Consider the following 21,858-nt stretch of genomic DNA (forward strand, 5'->3'; position numbering starts at 1 on the left):
TTAAGTTAAATGCACTGATTTTTGTTATATTAAAGAAGAAATCAATTGCAAGAAAAAAAGGTGCACGGAAAAAAATGACGATACTGAAAAAAAGCCAAAAATGCTTAAAATACACATTAGAGCCTTTCTGATAACGAAACGGATTACAGTTAAATGCACTGAGTTTTGTTATATTAAAGGGAAAATCAATTGCGAGAAAAAGGTGCAAGAAAAAAAAATGACGATCCTGAAAAAAAGCCAAAAATGCTTAAAATACACGTTAGAGCCATTCTGATAACGAAACGGATTACAGTTAAATGCACTGATTTTTGTTATATTAAAGGAAAAATCAATTGCGAGAAAAAAGGTGCAAGAAAAAAAAATGACGATCCTGAAAAAAAGCCAAAAAATGCTAAAAATACACGTTTGAGCCATTCTGATAACGAAACGGATTACAGTTAGATGCACTGATTTTTGTTGTATTAAAGGAAAAATCAATTGCGAGAAAAAAGGTGAAAGAAAAAAAATGACGATCCTGAAAAAAAGCCAAAAATGCTTAAAATACACGTTAGAGCCATTCTGATAACGAAACGGATTACAGTTAAATGCACTGATTTTTGTTATATTAAAGGAAAAATCAATTGCGAGAAAAAAGGTGCAAGAAAAAAAAATGACAATCCTGAAAAAAAATAAAATGCTTAAAATACACGTTAGAGCCATTCTGATAACGAAACGGATTACAGTTAAATGCACTGATTTTTGTTATATTAAAGAAAAAATCAATTGCGAGAAAAAAGGTGGAAGAAGAAAAAAATGACGATCCTGAAAAAAAGCCAAAAATGCTTAAAATACACGTTAGAGCCATTCTGATAACGAAACGGATTACAGTTAAATGCACTGATTTTTGTTATATTAAAGAAAAAATCAATTGCGAGAAAAAAGGTGCAAGAAGAAAAAAATGACGATCCTGAAAAAAAGCCAAAAATGTTTAAAATACACGTTAGAGCCATTCTGATAACGAAACGGATTACAGTTAAATGCACTGATTTTTGTTATATTAAAGGAAAAATCAATTGCGAGAAAAGAGCTGCAAGAAAAAAAAATGACGATCCTGAAAAAAAGCCAAAAATGCTTAAAATACACGTTAGAGCCATTCTGATAACGAAACGGATTACAGTTAAATGCACTGATTTTTGTTATATTAAAGGAAAAATCAATTGCGCGAAAAAAGGTGCAAGAAAATAAAATGACGATTCTGAAAAAAAGCCAAAAATGCTTAAAATACACGTTAGAGCCATTCTGAGACAAAAATGCTTAAAATACACGTTAGAGCCATTCTGATAAGGAAACGGATTACAGTTAAATGCACTAATTTTTGCTATATTAAACGAAATATCTATTGCGAGAAAAAAGGTGCAAGAAAAGAAAATGACGATCCTGAAAAAAGCCAAAAAATGCATAAAATACACGTTAGAGCCATTCTGAGACAAAAATGCTTAAAATACACGTTAGAGCCATTCTGATAACGAAACTGATTACAGTTAAATGCACTGATTTTTGTTATATTAAAGGAAAAATCAATTGCGAGAAAAAAGTTGCAAGAAAAAAAAATGACGATCCTGAAAAAAAGCCAAAAATGCTTAAAATACACGTTAGAGCCATTCTGACAACGAAACGGATTACAGTTAAATGCACTGATTTTTGTTATATTAAAGGAAAAATCAATTGCGAGAAAAAAGGTGCAAGAAAAAAAAAAATGACGATCCTGAAAAAAAGCCAAAAATGCTTAAAATACACGTTAGAGCCTTTCTGATAACGAAACGGATTACAGTTAAATGCACTGATTTTTGTTATATTAAAGGAAAAATCAATTGCGAGAAAAAAGGTGAAAGAAAAAAAAATACCGATCCTGAAAAAAAAACAAAAATGCTTAAAATACACGTTAGAGCTATTCTGATAACGAAACGGATTACAGTTAAATGCACTGATTTTTGTTATATTAAAGGAAAAATCAATTGCGAGAAAAAAGGTGCAAGAAAAAAAAATGACGATCCTGAAAAAAAGCCAAAAATGCTTAAAATACACGTTAGAGCCTTTCAGATAACGAAACGGATTACAGTTAAATGCACTGATTTTTGTTATATTAAAGGAAAAATCAATTGCGAGAAAAAAGGTGCAAGAAAAAAAAAATGACGATCCTGAAAAAAAGCCAAAAATGCTTAAAATACACGTTAGAGCCTTTCTGATAACGAAACGGATTACATTTAAATGCACTGATTTTTGTTATATTAAAGGAAAAATCAATTGCGAGAAAAAAGGTGCAAGAAAAAAAATATACGATCCTTAAAAAAACCAATAATGCTTAAAATACACATTAGAGCCATTCTGATAACGAAACGGATTACAGTTAAATGCACTGATTTTTTTTATATTAAAGGAAAAATCAATTGTGAGAAAAAAGGTGCAAGAAAAAAAAATGACGATCCTGAAAAAAAGCCAAAAATGTTTAAAATACACCTTAGAGCCATTCTTATAACGAAACGGATTACAGTTAAATGCACTGATTTTTGTTATATTAAAGGAAAAATCAATTGCGAGAAAAAAAGGTGCAAGAGAAAATAAATGACTATCCTGAAACAAAGCCAAAAATGCTTAAAATACACGGTAGAGCCTTTCTGATAACGAAACGGATTACAGTTAAATGCACTGATTTTTGTTATATTAAAGGAAAAATCAATTGCGAGAAAAAAGGTGCAAGAAAAAAAAATGACGATCCTGAAAAAAAGCCAAAAATGCTTAAAATACACGTTAGAGCCATTCTGATAACGAAACGGATTACAGTTAAATGCACTGATTTTTGTTATATTAAAGGAAAAATCAATTGCGAGAAAAAAGGTGCAAGAAAAAAAAATGACGATCCTGAAAAAAAGCCAAAAATGCTTAAAATACACGTTAGAGCCATTCTGATAACGAAACGGATTACAGTTAAATGCACTGATTTTTATATATTAAAGGAAAAATCAATTGCAAGAAAAAAGGTGCAAGAAAAAAAAATGACGATCCTGAAAAGAAGCCAAAAATGCTTAAAATACAAGTTAGAGTCATTCTTATAACGAAACGGATTACAGTTAAATGCACTGATTTTTGTTATATTAAAGGAAAAATCAATTGCGAAAAAAAAGGTGCAAGAAAAACAAAGACGATCCTGAAAAAAAGACAAAAATGCTAAAAATACACGTTAGAGCCTTTCTGATAACGAAACGGATTACAGTTAAATCCACTGATTTTTGGTATATTAAAGGAAAAATCAATTGCGAGAAAAAAGGTGCAAGAAAAAAAAATGACGATCCTTTAAAAAAGCCAAAAATGCTTAAAATACACGTTAGAGTCATTCTGATAACGAAACGGATTATAGTTAAATGCGGTGGTTTTCGTTATATTAAATGATTTAGCAATTGAGAGAAGAAAAGGTGCACTAAAAAAAAAATGACAGTAATATGTACGACTCTAAAAATAGCCAAAAATTCTTAAAATACACAATTGAGCCATTCTGATAATGTAACGGATTATAGTTAAATGCGGTGATTTTCGTTATATTAAAGGATTTAGCAATTCAGAGAAAAAAAGTGCAATAAAAAATAATGACAGTAATATATACGACACTGAAAATAGCCAAAAATGCTTAAAATACACGTTTGAGCCATTCTGATAATGAAACAGATTATAGTTAAATGCACTGATTTTCGTTATATTAAAGGACTTAGGAATTCAGAGAAAAAATGTGCACTAAAAAAATGACAGTAATATTTACGACCCTCAAAATAGCCAAAAATGATTAAAATATACGTTTGAGCCATTCTGATAACTAAACGGATTACATTTCAATACACTGATTTTTGTTATATTAAAGGAAAAAGCAATTAGAAAAAAAAGGTGCAATTAAATGAGAGTAATATAAACGATCCTAAAAATACCCAAAAATGCTTAAAATACACGTTTGAGCCATTCTGATAACGAAACGGATTATATTTAAATCCACTGATAATCGTTATATTAAAAGGAAAAAGCAATTGAGAGAAAAAAATTAAACCAAAAAAAAAAAAAAACAGGATTATATACGACCCGGAAAATAGCCAAAAATGCTTAAAATACACGTTAGAGCCATTCTGATAACGAAACGGATTACAGTTCAATTCACTGATTTTTGTTATATTAAAGGAAAAATCAATTGAGAGAAAAAAGATGCACTAAAAAAAAATGACAGTAATATATACGACCCTGAAAATAGCCAAAAATTCTTAAAATACACGTTAGAGCCTTTCTGATAACGAAACGGATTACAGTTAAATGCAATGATTTTTGTTATATTAAAAAAAACAATTGCGAGAAAAAAGGTGCAAGAAAAAAAAAATAACGATCCTGAAAATAGCAAAAATACTTAAAATACACGTTTGAGCCATTCTGATAACGAAACGGATTACAGTTTAATGCACTGATTTTTGTTATATTAAAGGATTTAGAAATTGAGAGAAAAAAATTGCACTAAAGAAAAAAATGACACGACCCAGAAAAAAGCCAAAAATGCTTAAAATACACGTTTGAGCCATTCTGATAACGAAACGGATTACAGTTAAATGCACTGATTTTTGTTATATTAAAGGAAAATCAATTGCAAGAAAAAAGGTGCAAAAAAAAAAATGACGATCCTGAAAAAGCCAAAATGCTTAAAATAAATTTTAGTCATTCTGATAACGAAACGGATTGCAGTTGAATGCACTGATTTTGGTTATATTAAATTAAAATCAATTGCGAAAAAAAAGGTGCAAGAAAAAAAAACGATCCTGAAAAAAGCAAAAATGCTTAAAAATACACGTTGAGCCTTCTGATAACGAAACGGATTACAGTTAAATCACTGATTTTTGTATATTAAAGGAAAAATCAATTGAGAAAAAAGGTGCAAGAAAAAAAAATGACGATCCTAAAAAAATGAAAAATGCTTAAAAGCACGTTTGAGCCATTCTGATAATGAAACGGATTATAGTTAAATGCGATTTTTCGTTATATTAAATGATTTAGCAATTGAGAGAAAAAAGGTGCACTAAAAAAAAATACGACCTAAAAATAGCCAAAAAGGCTTAAAATACACGTTTGACCCATTATGATAATGAAACGGATTATAGTTAAATGCGCTGATTTTCTTTATATTAAAGGGATAAGCAATTCAGAGAAAAAAAATGCAATAAAAAAAATGACAGTAATATATACGACACTGAAAATAGCCAAAAATGCTTAAAATACACGTTTGAGCCATTCTGATAATGAAACAGATTATAGTTAAATGCAATGATTTTCGTTATATTAAAGGACTTAGGAATTCAGAGAAAAAATGTGCACTAAAAAAAATGACAGTAATATTTACGACCCTCAAAATAGCTAAAAATGCTTAAAATATACGTTTGAGCCATTCTGATAATGCGCTGATTTTCGATATATTAAAGGATTTAGCAATTGAGAGAAAAAAAGGTGATCTAGAAAGAAAATGAACTCTGAAAATAACAAAAAATGCTTAAAATACACGTTTGAGGCATTCTGATAATGAAACGCATTATAGTTCAAGTCGCAGATTTTCGTTATAGTAAAGCAATTGAGAGAAAAAAAGTGCACTAAAAAAAAAAACAGTAATATATACGACCCTGAAAATAGCCAAAAATGCTTAAAATACACGTTTGAGCCATTCTGATAATGAAACGGATTAAAGTTAAATGCGCTGATTTTCTTTATATTAAAGGAAAAAAACAATTGAGAGAAAAAAGGTGCACAAAAAAAATTGATAGTAATATATACGATCCTGAAAATACCCAAAAAGATTAAAATACACGTTACAGCCATTCTCATAATGAAACGGATTACAGTTAAATGCGTTCAATTTCGTTATATTAAAGAATTTAGGAATTGAGAGAAAAAGGTACCTAAAAAAAAATAATAATTACGATCCTGAAAATAGCTAAAAATAATTAAAATACACGTTTGAGCCATTCTGATAATAAAACGGATTATAGTTAAATGCGCTGATTTTCGTTATATTAAAGGATTTAGCAATTGATAGAAAAAAGGCTCACTAAAAAGAAAATGACAGTAATATATACGACCCTGAAAATAGCAAAAAATGCTTAAAATACACGTGTGAGCCATTCTGATAATGAAACGGATTATAGTTAAATGCGCTGATTTTCGTTATATTGATGGATTTAGCAATTCAGAGAAAAAAGGTGCTAAAAAAAAAATGATAGTAATATTTACGACCCTGAAAATAGCCAAAATTGCTTATAATACACATCTGAGCCATTCTGATAATGAAACGGATTATAGTTAAATGCGCTGATTTTCGTTATATTAAAGAATTTAGCAATTAAAAGAAGAAAGGTACACTCAAAGAAAAAATACAGTAATATATAAGACCCTGAAAATAGCCTAAAATACTTAAAATACAAGGTTGAGCCATAATGAAACGGATTATATTTAAATATGCTTATTTTCGTTATATTAAAGGATTTAGGAATTGATAGAAAAAAGGTGCACTATAAAAAAAATGACAGTAATATATACGACCCTGAAAATAGAAAAAAATTTCTTAAAATACACGTTTGAGCCATTCTGATAATGAAACGGACTATAGTTAAATGCGCTGATTTTCGTTATATTAAAGGATTTAGCAATTGAGAAAAAAAAGTACCCTAAAAAAAAATGACAGTAATATATATGACCCTGAAAATAGCCAAAATGCTTAAAATACACGTTTGAGCCATTCTGATAATGAAACAGATTATAGTTAAATGCGATGATTTTCGTTATATTGAAGGATTTAGCAATTAAAAAAAAATGTGCTCAAAAACAAAATGATAGTAATATTTACGACCCTGAAAATAGCCAAAAAAGCTTAAAATACACGTTTGAGCCATTCTGATAATGAAACGGATTATAGTTAAATGCGCTTATTTTCGTTTTATTAAAGGATTTAGCAATTAAAAGAAGAAAGGGACACTAAAAAAAAAGAGTAATATATACGACCTTGAAAATAGCCAAAAATGCTTAAAATACACGTTTGAGCCATTCTCATAATGAACCGGATTATAGTTAAATGCGCTGATTTTCGTTATATTAAAGGATTTAGCAATTGAGAGAAAAAAGCCTCACTAAAAAGAAAATGACAGTAATATATACGACCCTGAAAATAGCAAAAAATGCTTAAAATACACGGTTGAGCCATCTGATAATGAAACGGATTATATTTAAATGTGCTGATTTTCGTTATATTAAAGGATTTAGCAATTTAGAAAAAAAATGGTGCACTAAAAAAAAAAAAAATACACGTTTGAGCCATTCTGATAATGAAACAGATTATAGTTAAATGCGATGATTTTCGTTATATTGAAGGATTTAGCAATTCAAAGAAAAAATGTGCTCAAAAACAAAATGATAGTAATATTTACAACCCTGAAAATAGCCAAAAAAGCTTAAAATACATGTTTGAGCCATTCAGATAATGAAACGGATTATAGTTAAATGCGCTGATTTTCGTTTTATTAAAGGATTTAGCAATTGAGAGAAGAAAGGAAAAAAAAAAAAAAAAAAACGTAATATATACAACCTTGAAAATAGCCAAAAATGCTTAAAATACACGTTTGAGCAATTCTCATAATGAAACGGATTATAGTTAAATGCGCTGATTTTCGTTATATTTAAGGATTTAGCAATTGAGAGAAAAAAGGTACACTAAAAAAAATGACAGTAATATATACGACCCTGAAAATAGCCAAAAATGCTTATAATACACGTTTGAGCCATTCTGATAATGAAACGGATTATAGTTAAATGCGCTGATTTTCGTTATAATGAATGACTTAGCATTTCAGAGAAAAAAGGTGCTCAATAAAAAAATGATAGTAATATTTACGACCCTGAAAATAGCCAAAAATGCTTAAAATACACGTTTGAGCCATTCTGATAATGAAACGGATTATAGTTAAATGCGCTGATTTTCGTTATAATAAAGGATTTAGCAATTGAAAGAAGAAAGGTACACTTAAAGAAAAAATACAGTAATATATACAACCCTGATAATAGCCAAAAATGGTTAAAATACACGGTTGAGCCATTTTGATAATGAAACGGATTATAGTTAAATGCGCTTATTTTCGTTATATTAAAGGATTTAGCAATTGAGAGAAAAAAGGTGCACTAAAAAAAAAATGACAGTAATATATACGACCCTGAAAATAGCCAAAAATGCTTAAAATACACGTATGAGCCATTCTGATAATGAAACGGATTATAGTTAGATGCGCTGCTTTTCGTTGTATTAAAGGGTTTAGCAATTGAGAGAAAAAAGGTGCACTAAAAAAAGAATGACACGACCCTGAAAATAGCCAAAAATGCTTATAATACTCGTTTGAGCCATTCTGATAATGAAACGGATTATAGTTAAATGCGCTGTATTTCGTTATATTAAAGGATTTAGCAATTGAGAGAAAAAAGGTGCACTAAAAAAAAAAATGAGAGTAATATACACGACCCTGAAAATAGCCAAAAATGCTTATAATACACGTTTGAGCCATTCTGATAATGAAACGGATTATAGTTAAATGCGCTGTTTTTCGATATATTAAAGGATATAGAAATTAAGAGAAAAAAGGTGCACTAAAGAAAAAAATGACGACCCTGAAAATAGCCAAAAATGCTTAAAATACACGTTTGAGCCATTCTGATAATGAAACGGATTACACTTAAATGCGTTGATTTTTCTTGTGTTCAAGGATTTAGTAATTGAGAGAAAAAAGGTGTAATAAAAAAAAATAACAGTAATATACACGACCCTGAAAATGGCCTAAAATGCTTAAAATACACGTTTGAGCCATTCTGATAATGAAACGGATTATAGTTAAATGTGCTGACTTTCGTTATATTAAACGATGTTGCAATTGAGAGAAAAAAGGTGCACTAAAAAAAAAATGACACGACCCTGAAAATAGCCAAAAATGCTTAAAATACACGTTTGAGCCATTCTGATAACGAAACGGATTACAGTTCAATTCACTGATTTTTGTTATATTAAAGGATTTAGCAATTGAGAGAAAAAAGGTGCACTAAAAAAAAATGACAGTAATATACACGACCCTGAAAATAGCCAAAAATGCTTAAAATACACGTTTGAGCCATTCTGATAACGAAACGGATTACAGTTCAATTCACTGATTTTCGTTATATTAAAGGATTTAGCAATTGAGAGAAAAAAGGTGCACTAAAAAAAAAAAATGACAGTAATATACACGACCCTGAAAATAGCCAAAAATGCTTAAAATACACGTTTGAGCCATTCTCATAACGAAACGGATTACAGTTCAATTCACTGATTTTTGTTATATTAAAGGAAAAAGCAATTGCGAGAAAAAAGGTGCAAATAAAAAAAAATGCACGATCCTGAAATGCCTAAAATACACGTTAGAGCCATTCTGATAACGAAACGGATTACAGTTCAATTCACTGATTTTTGTTATATTAAAGGATTTAGCAATTGCGAGAAAAAAGGTGCAAAAAAAAAAAATGCACGATCCTGAAAAAAGCCAAAAATGCCTAAAATACACGTTAGAGCCATTCTGATAACGAAACGGATTACAGTTCAATTCACTGTTTTTTGTTATTAAAGGAAAAATCAATTGCGAGAAAAAAGGTGCACGAAAAAAAAAAATGACGATCCTGAAAATAGCCAAAAATGCTTAAAATACACGTTTGAGCCATTCTGATAACGAAACGGATTACAGTTCAATTCACTGATTTTTGTTATATTAAAGGAAAAATCAATTGCGAGAAAAAAGGTGCACGAAAAAAAAAAATGACGATCCTGAAAAATGCCAAACATGCTTAAAATACACGTTTGAGCCATTCTGATAACGAAACGGATTACAGTTCAATTCACTGATTTTTGTTATATTAAAGGAAAAATCAATTGCGAAAAAAAAGGTGCAAGAAAAAAAAAATGACACGACCCTGAAAATAGCCAAAAATGCTTAAAATACACGTTAGAGCCATTCTGATAACGAAACGGATTACAGTTCAATGCACTGATTTTTGCTATATTAAAGGAAAAATCAATTGCGAGAAAAAAAGGTGCACGAAAAAAGAAATGACTATCCTGAAAAAAAAACCAAAAATGCTTAAAATACACGTTTGAGCCATTCTGATAACGAAACGGATTACAGTTCAATTCACTGATTTTTGTTATATTAAAGGAAATATCAATTGCGAAAAAAAAGGTGCAAGAAAAAAAAAATGACGATCCTGAAAAAAATGCCAAAAATGCTTAAAATACACGTTTGAGCCATTCTGATAACGAAACGGATTACAGTTCAATTCACTGATTTTTGTTATATTAAAGGAAAATCAATTGCGAGAAAAAAGGTGCACGAAAAAAAAAAAGACGATCCTGAAAATAGCCAAAAATGCTTAAAATACACGTTTGAGCCATTCTGATAACGAAACGGATTACAGTTCAATTCACTGATTTTTGTTATATTAAAGGGAAAATCAATTGCGAGAAAAAAGGTGCACGAAAAAAAAAAATGACGATCCTGAAAAAAAACAAAAAATGCTTAAAATACACGTTTGAGCCATTCTGATAACGAAACGGATTACAGTTCAATTCACTGATTTTTGTTATATTAAAGGAAAAATCAATTGCGAGAAAAAAGGTGCACAAAAAAAAAAAAAATGACGATCCTGAAAAAAAAAAAAAAATGCTTAAAATACACGTTTGAGCCATTCTGATAACGAAACGGATTACAGTTCAATTCACTGATTTTTGTTATATTAAAGGAAAAATCAATTGCGAAAAAAAAGGTGCAAGAAAAAAAAAAAAATGACGATCCTAAAAAAAGCCAAAAATGCTTAAAATACACGTTTGAGCCATTCTGATAACGAAACGGATTACAGTTCAATTCACTGATTTTTGTTATATTAAAGGAAAAATCAATTGCGAAAAAAAGGTGCAAGAAAAAAAAAAATGACGATCCTGAAAAAAAAAAAAAATGCTTAAAATACACGTTTCAGCCATTCTGCTAATGAAACGGATTATAGTTAAATGCGCTGTTTTTCGTTATATTAAAGGATTTAGCAATTGAGAGAAAAAAGGTCCACTAAAAAAATGAAAGTAATATACACTGTCGCGGTCGACGGCGCCGTCCATGCGCAATCGCCCTCGATTACGTTACATAAAGGTGCTTCCTGCCTCAATTAAGATTGAAATTGAACGCCATGACTTTGCAGGAACGTATCTTGAGCGAGGAAGCAATATTGAAACACCAGTGACCCCTGGCAACCCCTTTGGCGACATCGAGTGACGTTAGATACGACTCTGGCGCCGCTTCATCATCTCGCTGCTTCCGGGTCGACGTAGCAGCATGACAAGTGGATGCCTTATCAACCTGGAACGATATCAGGCCATTCCAGCATCCCCTGGCCTGAAAAGATGAATATAAACATTAGTTGCAGTTGCCAGATGCCACCAGAATCATTCGCTGCACTTCTATCTGCTCTTCTACGACGTAAATCGCGTTGTCGCGCCGCATCGTCATCTTTTAAATGTTTATCAATGTTTTTAGGATGTAAGGAGTTTTCATTTCAAATGCTAGGATATATATTTGTGTTGATGACACTGCAATACGTAATCTTTTGTACACAGAACATTCGAGCTTTTATTGCATAAAGAAGGTCGGGAGGTTGTTTCTTAAGCAGCAGCATCTTTAGACGTTTAATCGGTTTTGCATTTTTACTTATTTTTTCAGTTTTAAGAGCTTTTACGCCTTTTTAGCGTATTTTATTCCCGACATTCTTTTGTTTACATTCGGGTTTGTTTTTATTTTCGTTAATTCTTTTACCTCTGCGTTTTAAGAGTCATTTTTACCTCTGCGTTTTAAGAGTCATTTTTATTTTTCACTAATTCCATTTTAAGAACAGTATTTCATTTTTAGTTATTTTACGTGTTTATTTACCTTTACGTAGTATTTTAAGATAACTCGAAAGCTCTGTATATAAGAGCTGCCACGTGGGCTTCCAGCGGAGCCCGCTTCCAGCCTTTGTTCAACACGCTTGTCTTGTCAGAAAGCTCTGTTCTCTCTCTTCGAGTACCCTGGCTGATTTTTCCATCTCGTCCAGCAACCAGATAAGTTATTGGTCGTGTACAGTTGTGAAATTCAGGTCGAGAGTGGTGATTATTGCATCAAAATTAACGCCAGGTATAACATAGACAAAGTGCCTTTTTTTTACTTTATTCGTGACTAAATTCTGCAGAAAACTATATATTGTGGTGTCATCTATGTGACTGCGTCAATTCGCCATATTTCATTTATATTAGTCAAGCTAATAATTCGTTTCTTTTAATTGTTTATAACTGCTTGCCCCTATACGCAGTTATTTTAGTACAATTATTAAGTTAATCTATATTCAGTCTTTAGGATATTGCCTAGTATCATTCCGGTATTTCCGCCTCCACATCCATTTTAGATTAATTTTATTGGGGCGACATCAACCCCGATTTCTAAGTTGATTCGTTTCGCTATCTATCTATTTTTATTGTGTTAGTTAAGGTCCCTTTTGCTACTGTTTGTATACCATCGGATATTTCTATGTATATATATGTCACATCTTGAACGGTGTCTAAGAGTGAACGTCTGTGGAGCAAAGGCCAACAACTATAAAGTTCATTTATTTTTACATGTATGTCAATTATTCTGTTATTTAATGATTACGGTATTTCTGCACATAATAAACGAAATTACCTGTGAAGTGTTTCTGAATCATATGTTTTAAATACCGAGTGAATGATTATTATTTTAAAGTTTGTATATTCATTTTAAATCATTTTAATTTGTTTCTCATTGTGGATACTTTGGCTGAAGGAGGATACGAAATACTTTACCTTAAAACTGGAAAAAAAAAGTATTAATCTGAATATTGTATTTGAAACGAAGAGATCAATTTCAGCTTTCCATCTGAAGAGAATTATTCAAATATTTTATCCGAATATAAAGATTAACTTGAATTCTGTATCTGGAAAAGAAAAAAGATATTAACAATAGTATAATAATACAACTCTATCTTGATAATACTGGCAGGTTGAGCATACGTTAAAATAATTATCAAATTAAATCTATTGCACCAGTATATGTGAATGAGCGATGGGTATACTCCTGGCCTATTGATTTATAAATTATTAAAAAGAAACTTGGTCACAGAAGAAACTTATGTACTTAGCTGGAAGCTGGTTTCATTGTTTTTAAAGGTTTGGATTACTACTTACCTGAGAGTTGAAGTCGCCTCAGATGATGGACTCTAGGATTACTATTTACCTATGGTTGAAATCTCCAGCTACATGTTGATTACTCTGAAGACTCGCACATATATGAATAATTAGTACACATCGAGTCGGTTTAAGCACGCAGTCTCTCAACTGTTTACTCACTCACACATTCGTTCAGTTATTCGTTCATACATTCACACATCTCATACACCCACCACGCCCCCTCGGTTCGCACGCTACCAAACCACTTTCATACACGCATATTATACACACATACATCCACGCCCACACTCCTGTTTTTCCCTTACACTCTCTTGCACACGATTCTTACACCCCCACACACACATGACGTTCCCAGACGTATAACTGGGTGGTGGCAGCAAAGGAAGAGTGACGTGCCAAGCGGGCTAATTCTATGCATATACTCATCATCACACATCTCCATATTATACTCATTTGGCATTGAGCCATTGCACTGTCATTAAGTATATCTGCACACTACATTTAGTGGTAGGCAGGACGTCTATTTGGTATTCAACGGCACTACGCCTATTCGCCACGGGTATAGGGCGTCCCGCACTACTACACCTGTTTATTTGGTGTCCAGCGGTGGGATGCGATCTAGTGGTTACCTCCTAATTCATTCAATTAATTAGGGTCGAGAGACGTGTGTTGTCAGTAGTTGTAGCTAAAACCGATCGCGAATCTTTAAATTCATATTCATAACTTGAAAATGGGTAAGCGGACCAGGAACAGGCAAACAGACACAGATGAACATTTGGATTCGTCAGGTAGCAATCCGACTGAACCGCTTACAGGGAATAGTACTTTGATAGATGGAGAACAAAGGGGTACTATTGGGTTAACCATGTATGAGGAATTGTCACAGAAGTACGAGGCCCTCCAGACGCAATTTCTCGCTGTCCAAGAGCAGTGTACGACTTTGTCTAGGCTAATTAATGTAGGTGCTAGCACAAGTTCAGATCACAATATTCGTCCTGCCTCTAATCCATCTGATGCTTTATCAAGGTCAGAGCTTGTAACCATTCGTGAGCCAATTCCTCATTTTAAAGCCGAGATTCCAGCCTCGCAACCACTCCGTAGAAACCAAGAATTAGAAACCTGGTTGCGTCATGTAGAAAATGCTCATCCATATGCACCAGATACTGTGTTGATTCGAGCGGCACGCACTAGTTGTCGTGGGGCAGCGGATGCTATTGTTAATTCAGCCATCTTTGATAACATTTCTTCCTGGGTAGAATTCAAAGAAGCTTTAAGGCTAAGGTTGCGTGGAACGTGTTCCTCAACAGATTTCCTTAAGCATTTAAATAGTTATACTCTTGGTGCTCTGACTCCCCGAGATTTCTTCTTGTCCATTGAAACGGTTGTATGCCAAGGGATTAGGGATTATTCCTCAGAATTAGGCCCCCCAGATGTTCTAATGAGGCGTACATTTCTCGAAGGTTTACCCACATGGCTCCGTGAAAAGCTTATACTCACGGAAGACAAGCCCTTGTATACACTAGTAGAAGCAGCCCAAAAACTCTGGCATTTTCGATGCAATGCTGGAAAAGTTGAGCAACCCCCTGTCACCTTTGATATGGCAGGTGCTCGTCCTTCTTCCTCTTCAAGGGAGAAAACTACTTCGGTTGCCAGGGAGAGAGCTTTTCATTTTCAGGGTAATAGAATTTTACCTACCCCTAAGCAACAAGCTGTATCTCCTTCTCAGTATTGTAATTTTCATAGGATCGACACTCATGATACTCGTGATTGTCGGGCAGCCCAACGAGCTACTGTACGTTGCATAAGATGCAACAGACAAGGTCATTTAGCTTCAAATTGTTTTTTTCGAGGCGATCGAGTGCCGCAGCAAGTCAACAACCGCTCAAACATCGGTGCGAACACAACCGATCACCCACAGAGATCCTAAGCCAGTAAGTGACTCTGCTCCCATCTCAGATAAGGTCAAAACTGGACGACCTTTGGTGGAGCTTCAAGTTAATAAAACCAAAACGGTATGTTTCATTGATAGTGGTAGTGAAGTCACTCTAATCAGAAAGTCTTTTCTAAAACAATTTCCTAATTTCAGCTCGCAACCGTCAGAGAGACCGCTGCGAGGTGCTGCAGGTACCATTTTTCAAACAAGGGAGGTAACGATGCTAACTTTCCAAATCTCAGATCGGGTAAGGTGCCGTCACCAGGTTTATGTTGTGGATGATGATGTTAACTTCCCGGGAGACATGTTAATTGGCATAGACTTTATCCGCCGGTTCAATTTTCGGCTCATTTTTAATCACTCACCTGCTCACAGCTATGTTCTCTTTAACAGGGTTAAGCTACCGGTTTACTACACCGACACTGCTTCCCTAGGCCTGGTATCCCTGCCTCGCTACCGCCTGCCTATTACGTGCCGTCGAAGTGACGCCGCATCCGAGGCCTTGGCAGCAGAATGCGCTCATACGATCACATGCCCTCCGAAGGCCGGTCGTTTCATCCCTTGCGATGTCACAGATGCTTCCGTAGCTCTGGCAGAAATCGTGGGAAGGACAGCGCAGGTATTAATACCACACAGTGTTGTGCACATAGCTGATGGACGTTGCCATGTCTGGGTGGTCAATGATCATGGGACGCCAGTTGTTCTTGAGCAAGGTTTCAGGTTGGCCAATTTGTCTCCGGTAACAGAAGTTTTCACTTCTCATACCCGTGCGCACCCCTCGACAGATCGAAATGACAATTTAGGTACCAAACAGATTCACCCTGAGTGCGTGGTGCAGGAGGTAAGCAATCCTTCCAATGTTGACTTTACTGATTTTGAAGATGATTTTGATTACTCTTTTGGCTTAGGTGATTTTGGCTATTCTTCAAATGACTTTGACGTTTTCCCACAGTGCTCGTTTGAAGTGTCTACTATTGGTAAGGATGGTGACCCAATGATGGAGATTCCACGAGCTGAATTAGACCATCTTTCGTCCATTAGACGAGGTGAGATCTTGCACTTATTGGAGAAATACTCTGCACTTTTTGATGCTGACGCTCCGATGGGAGTCTTACCTCATCTACAGCATCATATACATACTACCACAGATGTTCCCATTAGAACTAAGCAGTGGAGATTGCCTGAAAGCACTCGAGCTCACATACGGTCAGAGTGCGACCAAATGTTAAAAGACGGCATTATTGAGCATTCCTCCTCTCCTTGGCTTTCACCCGTTGTTTTAGTTCGTAAGAAAGATGGTTCAACCAGATTCTGTGTTGATTATCGACATCTGAATAAAATCACTACTAATGATACTTACCCTATTCCCAGGATGGATCAGGCGATAGATGAACTCGCGGGAACCCAGTGGTATACCTTGCTGGATGCTAAATCGGCATATTGGACCATAGAAGTCGCGCCCGAGGACCGTCCGAAGACGGCATTCAGCGACGGAGCTCGCTTGTTTCAATTTAAGCGCATGCCATTTGGGCTTACTACGGCTCCGTCCACTTTCCAGCGTGCCATTTCCGCCGTCTTGAATCCAATATTAGGTAAGCATGCTTTGGCATACCTTGATGACGTAGTGATTTATTCTAATTCATTCGAGGAGCACCTTGAACACCTAAGTGAGGTATTGGACCTTTTGTCACAGGCGGGATTCAGACTGAATGTGGCTAAGTGTCGTTTTGCAGTCGACACCTTTATCTTCTTGGGTCACTTGGTAACACCCAAGGGTATTCTTCCAGACCCGGAGAAAGTCAGAGCGATATCAAAAATGTCACTTCCTAGAACCCCTCGTCAGGTTAGGCAGTTTTTGGGTGCTACAGGATTTTTTAGGAAGCATATTCCACAATATGCTCAAGTAGCAGCTCCCCTCACCCACCTACTTCGTAAAGATGTTAAATTTCGTTGGAAGGAAAGTGAACAGGAATCGTTTGAGACTTTAAAGAAAGCGTTGACATCGGCTCCTTGCTTGAGGAAGCCTGACTTTTCCCGTAGTTTTGAAGTCCATACAGATGCCTCTGGAGTCGCAATTGGTGCATGTCTAATCCAGAAAGCGGATGACGACACCCCTCATGCTGTAGCTTATTTTTCGAGAAAGCTCCGTGATGCAGAAAGGAATTACGCCACAGTTGATTTAGAGGCTCTTGCCGTGGTGGAGGCGGTACGTCATTTCCACCCATATGTTTATGGTCGCAAGTTCTTGATATTCACTGATCATAGGCCTTTGGTATCTGTGTTTAAGCAGCCCACAGCATCTGCGCGGATGACTCGTTGGAGTCACGAGCTCTCGTGTTATGATTATGTCCTTAGTTACAAACCGGGGCGTGCTCATAACGTCCCAGATCTCTTAAGTAGGAATGTTAATCCCATTAATCAGGAATCTAATCCACTTTTGGATCCTCAGAGAGTGGCGGCAGAACAGCGCAGGGACCCCTTGTGGAGTGAATTGATAGGGTACCTATCTGAAGAGAGGCTCCCCAGGAGACGACTTCCGTTGCCTCTGGATGAATTTGAGTTGAGGGACGATGTTTTGTATCATCTTAGAACGCTTCCAGAGCGTCTGATTTGTCAGTTAGTGATACCTAGGAGTCTAAGAGAACACGCCCTAGAGTATGCTCATAATGATCCAACAGCTGCACACCCAGGTATCTTTCGTACTTACTGTCGTCTACGAGATCGATACTATTTTCCTGGAATGTTAGCTGAGACTAGACGATACGTACTGTCTTGTGCAGCATGTCAACAACGAAAGGGTTTAGCTAGCCGTGCTATGCTTCAGCATATGCCTGATGTAAGTGCTCCCTTGGAACGTGTTTCTGCCGATTTGTTGGATCTGGGTAGTTCGGATAAAGGTAATAGATTTGTGCTGGTCATAGTGGACCATTTCACCAGATTTGTTCAATTGATTCCGCTAGTTTCTAAGGATGCAGAGGTTGTAGCTGATGCTTTTATAAACAATTTTATCACTTTATTCGGGCCGCCCAAAGTACTCTTATCAGATAACGGCCGAGAATTTAAAAATACGTTATTTCAGAGGGTGTGTGAAATTATGAAGACTAGAACGATGTATTCTACAGCATACCACCCCCAGGCTAATGGTATGGTAGAGAGAGTCAACCGAGTGGTGAAAGATGCTCTCGCTACACTTCATATGGACCATCCAGAGGATTGGGATGATCTGCTGCCGTACGTCCGGTTTGCACTTAACACTTCAGTGCATCGCAGTGTAGGTGATACTCCGTTATACCTTCTTACCGGTCGAGATCTCTTCTTTCCAGTCGTTGGTACGAATTTGCAAGAAGTGGACGAGGATGTGGCCCCAGTTTTTCGTCAGAACTTGGAGACGGCACGTAATACAGCCCTCTCAGCGACGAGACAGGCAAGGGAAAGATGGGCTGCTGACTACAATCGTCGAGCTCGCCGTAAGCATGAGTTTAAGGAAGGTGATCTGGTATTACTACGTGGCACACCAAACTATGGTGGGAATCTTGCTCTCGCGCCTAGATGGATCGGTCCCGTGAGAGTTCTAAAGAAGATAGGACCGGCATCCTACGTCATCCAACACCCAGATGACCGGACTCGAGATATGAAGATGCACGCTAATCGACTTCGCGCCTTTATTGCACGTGCTGAGGTTCAATTTATGCCCGATGACCCATACGCCCGAGATGACGATATCTTCGCATCAGATCCAGGTAGTGACGAGGATCCAGGTACGGCAGGAGTAAATTTGCAACCCTAGCAAACGGTACGAGCGAGTCTCGAGGCCTTTGGTGTTCTGTTTATTTTATGATTATTTTTGGGGTTGATTTTTCGGCGTTGCCTTTCTCTTTGGGTCGTGGCACTGTTTGTTTTGTTATACCACGTTAATTATGCATATGACCATCTTGTAAACCCTAATATTCATACTGTACTCCTTCTCGCAGGGCATAGGCCGAGACTCTAGTCAAGCAGCAAAATTGGAACCAGGCTGGCGTTCCTCACCTGCTATTCCTTTCACCAGCTTACCCATCATTTACCCGACGCCGTGGTGGAGGAGTTGTCGCGGTCGACGGCGCCGTCCATGCGCAATCGCCCTCGATTACGTTACATAAAGGTGCGCCCTGCCTCAATTAAGATTGAAATTGAACGCCATGACTTTGCAGGAACGTATCTTGAGCGAGGAAGCAATATTGAAACACCAGTGACCCCTGGCAACCCCTTTGGCGACATCGAGTGCCGTTAGATACGACTCTGGCGCCGCTTCATCATCTCGCTGCTTCCGGGTCGACGTAGCAGCATGACAAGTGGATGCCTTATCAACCTGGAACGATATCAGGGCATTCCAGCATCCCCTGGCCTGAAAAGATGAATATAAACATTAGTTGCAGTTGCCAGATGCCACCAGAATCATTCGCTGCACTTCTATCTGCTCTTCTACGACGTAAATCGCGTTGTCGCGCCGCATCGTCATCTTTTAAATGTTTATCAATGTTTTTAGGATGTAAGGAGTTTTCATTTCAAATGCTAGGATATATATTTGTGTTGATGACACTGCAATACGTAATCTTTTGTACACAGAACATTCGAGCTTTTATTGCATAAAGAAGGTCGGGAGGTTGTTTCTTAAGCAGCAGCATCTTTAGACGTTTAATCGGTTTTGCATTTTTACTTATTTTTTCAGTTTTAAGAGCTTTTACGCCTTTTTAGCGTATTTTATTCCCGACATTCTTTTGTTTACATTCGGGTTTGTTTTTATTTTCGTTAATTCTTTTACCTCTGCGTTTTAAGAGTCATTTTTATTTTTCACTAATTCCATTTTAAGAACAGTATTTCATTTTTAGTTATTTTACGTGTTTATTTACCTTTACGTAGTATTTTAAGATAACTCGAAAGCTCTGTATATAAGAGCTGCCACGTGGGCTTCCAGCGGAGCCCGCTTCCAGCCTTTGTTCAACACGCTTGTCTTGTCAGAAAGCTCTGTTCTCTCTCTTCGAGTACCCTGGCTGATTTTTCCATCTCGTCCAGCAACCAGATAAGTTATTGGTCGTGTACAGTTGTGAAATTCAGGTCGAGAGTGGTGATTATTGCATCAAAATTAACGCCAGGTATAACATAGACAAAGTGCCTTTTTTTTTACTTTATTCGTGACTAAATTCTGCAGAAAACTATATATTGTGGTGTCATCTATGTGACTGCGTCAATTCGCCATATTTCATTTATATTAGTCAAGCTAATAATTCGTTTCTTTTAATTGTTTATAACTGCTTGCCCCTATACGCAGTTATTTTAGTACAATTATTAAGTTAATCTATATTCAGTCTTTAGGATATTGCCTAGTATCATTCCGGTATTTCCGCCTCCACATCCATTTTAGATTAATTTTATTGGGGCGACATCAACCCCGATTTCTAAGTTGATTCGTTTCGCTATCTATCTATTTTTATTGTGTTAGTTAAGGTCCCTTTTGCTACTGTTTGTATACCATCGGATATTTCTATGTATATATATGTCACATCTTGAACGGTGTCTAAGAGTGAACGTCTGTGGAGCAAAGGCCAACAACTATAAAGTTCATTTATTTTTACATGTATGTCAATTATTCTGTTATTTAATGATTACGGTATTTCTGCACATAATAAACGAAATTACCTGTGAAGTGTTTCTGAATCATATGTTTTAAATACCGAGTGAATGATTATTATTTTAAAGTTTGTATATTCATTTTAAATCATTTTAATTTGTTTCTCATTGTGGATACTTTGGCTGAAGGAGGATACGAAATACTTTACCTTAAAACTGGAAAAAAAAAGTATTAATCTGAATATTGTATTTGAAACGAAGAGATCAATTTCAGCTTTCCATCTGAAGAGAATTATTCAAATATTTTATCCGAATATAAAGATTAACTTGAATTCTGTATCTGGAAAAGAAAAAGATATTAACAATAGTATAATAATACAACTCTATCTTGATAATACTGGCAGGTTGAGCATACGTTAAAATAATTATCAAATTAAATCTATTGCACCAGTATATGTGAATGAGCGATGGGTATACTCCTGGCCTATTGATTTATAAATTATTAAAAAGAAACTTGGTCACAGAAGAAACTTATGTACTTAGCTGGAAGCTGGTTTCATTGTTTTTAAAGGTTTGGATTACTACTTACCTGAGAGTTGAAGTCGCCTCAGATGATGGACTCTAGGATTACTATTTACCTATGGTTGAAATCTCCAGCTACATGTTGATTACTCTGAAGACTCGCACATATATGAATAATTAGTACACATCGAGTCGGTTTAAGCACGCAGTCTCTCAACTGTTTACTCACTCACACATTCGTTCAGTTATTCGTTCATACATTCACACATCTCATACACCCACCACGCCCCCTCGGTTCGCACGCTACCAAACCACTTTCATACACGCATATTATACACACATACATCCACGCCCACACTCCTGTTTTTCCCTTACACTCTCTTGCACACGATTCTTACACCCCCACACACACATGACGTTCCCAGACGTATAACTGGGTGGTGGCAGCAAAGGAAGAGTGACG

The sequence above is a fragment of the Penaeus japonicus genome, unplaced genomic scaffold (assembly GCF_977035675.1).
Source record: "Penaeus japonicus unplaced genomic scaffold, GWHDUDI00000001_assembly GWHDUDI00000033, whole genome shotgun sequence".
Taxonomy (NCBI): domain Eukaryota; kingdom Metazoa; phylum Arthropoda; class Malacostraca; order Decapoda; family Penaeidae; genus Penaeus; species Penaeus japonicus.